This window comes from Macadamia integrifolia, chromosome 14 (assembly GCF_013358625.1).
Source record: "Macadamia integrifolia cultivar HAES 741 chromosome 14, SCU_Mint_v3, whole genome shotgun sequence".
Lineage (NCBI taxonomy): Eukaryota > Viridiplantae > Streptophyta > Magnoliopsida > Proteales > Proteaceae > Macadamia > Macadamia integrifolia.
This window is the reverse complement of record NC_056570.1, coordinates 12561487-12565069: the sequence shown is the minus strand read 5'-3', so window position 1 is coordinate 12565069 and position 3583 is coordinate 12561487. Positions and strand designations below refer to the sequence as shown.

The 3583-nt window shown below is 36.3% G+C and overlaps 1 protein-coding gene across 6 annotated transcripts in view; it reads right to left on the bottom strand.

Moving 5' to 3' along the window:
• Positions 1-3583, bottom strand: part of LOC122061467 (UBP1-associated protein 2B-like) — an 18222-nt gene that overhangs the window by 3150 nt on the left and 11489 nt on the right. For 2 of the 6 annotated variants that reach the window (XM_042624735.1, XM_042624732.1), the window contains exon 2: positions 1734-1778. The exons of the other annotated variants lie outside the window; for them this stretch is intronic. The gene's annotated coding sequence lies outside the window, so the exon portion shown is untranslated. The remainder of the gene's footprint in view (positions 1-1733; positions 1779-3583) is intronic. 6 annotated transcript variants of the gene reach the window in all.

Below are 3583 nucleotides of genomic sequence, written 5' to 3'. Positions count from 1 at the left end.
CCCCCCCCACCCCCCCCCCCACCCCCCATCCCCCATCCCCCATCTGCATGGAAGGAGGAACACTTTATAACCTAGGTTTTCCGCAAAATAGAAACATTTCTAGAACTTAACAAAGTAGAAACTTGGCTGAATTGTAACATATCTATCCAACCCTATTGGAAATACTACTAAAATAAAGAATACAACTTACAAAAATAGAACACTAATCCCATAAATCTCTAATATTTGGCCTTATAGAATTGGCCTATTACAATAGAAAATCCAAAAATAGTCAGCTCATGACCCATATAACCCATTAAGCACTCAAAATGATATACAAGGTTTTCAGCAAAAACTCAGAAAACCAACTAAAATATTTTAGTCTTGCAAGCTGTCGAAACAAAACAGCCTGTGATACTAAAGAATTGCAATGTTTCGACCAAAATTTCGCAATTTTGGCAAATTTTCAACCATGTTTCAGATTTCAGTATCATTTTGGTCAAACCCTTTGTTTAAAATGCATGATTTCCATAGAAATTTCATCATCATGTTTCAACAAGGTTTCACAAGTTTCAACTCCAAAGAGGGAAATTCCAAGAGAATCTCAGTTTTGTGATTTTTGGCCCAATTACTCCCTTATCTTTGTAATGAACCATGGATAATACCTTTTTTTTTTTCCAAAAGCCTATTTTGATAATTATGAAATGGTTTCTAATTCTATGTTTATTCGCTCTAAAACATATTTTCATTGTTTTAATTGAATTATGTGTGTTCTAGTACTAAATTTTGTGTATACAGCATTGTACAACATACCGCATACATTACCAACTTAGGGTCCAAGGCACACCATTTTGAATGTATTTTTTCATACAATCTAAGGGTTCCACTATGTTTAAAGGGCCTAAAATTGGGTTTTATAAAAGTTTGGGGAACTAATTTGGCCATTTGAGTCTTGAAACCAGCAACTGAAACCTTCTAGGTTTTGACAGAAATTTCGCGGTTTTCCTAAAGCCTAGCTCAAAATTAAGCCTGTTGATCTGTTCTTAGCCCAATTTGACCCTACCGATGGCCTGGTTTGTTGTTGGCATTCTTGTTCTGCCAAACTGCGGAGGTCTGTATAGTTTCTCATTTATTCTCTAATAAAGTTATGTCACCCAAAAAACTGTGGTCTGGAATGCAATGTGGTACCAGGAGAACCAAATCACTGAAGTAAGGCACACCAATCCCTGAAAAAAAAGTTGAGAGCAATGGATCCCTCAGTAAATACATACAAGTGCCATAGTTGTCACGGCGTCAAATCGATCCAAGGCGGTGGAGGGGTGGCTAACCGATTTGGCGATTAATCGCCCATTTTGGCGTTGCCATGGCGGTCAAATCGCCCGTGTGTCATTTTTTATTTTTTCTATTTTCTAAAATTATTTAATATGCTACTTTTTTATTTTTCCTATTTTTTAAAGTTATTTAGCATGCTACAAGCCTAGAATATATACCCTATAACATATAAAACAAACATTAAGTAACATCAAATCATCAAAAAAATCAACATAGCCATATCATGTCATCAAAAATCAACATAAATTATTGACTTATACAGTTATACATCAATTCATCACTCATCAACATAGTTGTCACGTGTGGCATAGGGACAAACAATCAAGGAGCATTCTTTTGATTACTAAATATAGGGGAAAATGAAGCTTGAAAGTAAAAAATCAACATGTACATCACACAAAAGTAAAAAGTAAAAGGCTAACCTGTGATTGAAGCTTGAAAGTAATGATTGGAAGTGAGTGAGCAACCTCAACAAAGTAAAAGGTATATATGTCAATATATCATATATGAATGACAGAATGAGAAATATATATTTGGAAACCAAAAAATAGAATCATTAGATCAAATGATGAGATAAGTGGCTAACCTGTTAAGCTATTAGTGACTTACTGAAGCAATAAAGCTTGATAGCAAATGAACTCAACATAAAAAAAAAACTTAACTAATCATCCAAGTTCAAAGTTTAAAGTTTAAACAATATATAAAATCCAAACACTCAAACAGTCAAACACAAATAACTTAATCATCATAATCATCCGACAAATCAGCAGATGGCAGATTCCTTTGTTGTCCACTAGAAACATTTGCATTTTCACCAAAGTTATCTATGACATCCAAGTCATCATTCACATCATCCTCTTCTTCCAAATCTTCTTCCCTATCTGATTCTGATGACTCCCCAACAGCCCTCCCTCTACCACGGCGTGTGTAGCACAAATTTCCTCTAGAGGTTGATGATTGAGCTCTCCTGGGTCGATTGGGCCCCTCCATTGTTGCCCCCATTGCTCTACCAGCAACGTCCCATGTGAGATCAGCATCGGGATGGACTACATCATCCACTTGCTCGTCAATCATCCACTCACTACTCCAATCCAGTTCATCAAGCACAAGTGGATCATAATTTCTGTTGAGGAGACGTCTTTCTTGAAACCTTTCTTCTAGGCGGCGATTGTATTGAACATAGACTAGATCATTCAAACGTTGATGTTCCAGCCTATTCCTCTTCTTGGTATGAATCTGAATTCATAAACAATAGAGAACAACAAACAAAGTTATTGTTCCAAAAATAAAAAGTCTAAAATATGAAATAGAGACTTGAACCCAGCTACTTACAAACTCAAATGTGCTCCAGTTGCGCTCGCAACCAGAAGAGGAGCAACAAAGCCCTAGAATACGTCTTGCAATCTTTGAAAGCTCAAAAGCATGACCTCCAAATGAACCCCACCAATTAACTATAAAAAATAAATATATATAAAAATAGTTAGATTGATATTTAATATATCACACAAGCAAAACAACTAAACATTAAACAATGAACTCTACTTACTAGGACTCATGGTTGCCCGTGATCTAATTGCCATATCCGAGGCAAAACCACCTCGAGAATATCTATACAAAGTGGCTTGAGTATTTATCTTGTCTTGTAAAGCTGGTTCATGTATCATTCTTTCAATGACTTCATTAAATGCAAGCTGTAGAGAAGATATAATTTTGTAGCCACCATCATCACCTTCCTTATAAGAAAAAAATTTGCCAGGATTAAGAAATAGTGCTGCTCCATACAAAGGACGCCCCATCTGAATCTCCCAACGCCTATTAACAATATCCAACACTTTCTTGTAGTGCCTTTCTTTATCTCCAAAATTTTCTTTTATTTTCTTTTTTGCCTCATCCATGGCAAATTGAACCTCAGGCATAGAAGGCCTCTCATCACCATCCACAATCCTCAAGACAGTAAGAAGTGGCTTTGAAGCTCTAAGACAATTTTCCTCACCATTCCAAAATGCTACAGCAAACACCGTCTCAACCACTTTCTTCCCAGCTTCGGTCTTTGCCAAATTAGAATTAGTCCATTCTTCAGAAATAAACAAATGTCTCAAGTCATCTCTATGTTTTAACAAGCTTTGAAGTGTCAGAAATGCAGTTGCAAATCTAGTAGCTGCTGTCCTCACAAGATCCCTCCCATTTGTTCTAGCCCTCATTGCATCAAGAATGCGTGTGTGCCTATAGATGAAGTTGGTTACTTTTTTTGCCTTACTTATCACAGTCCTAT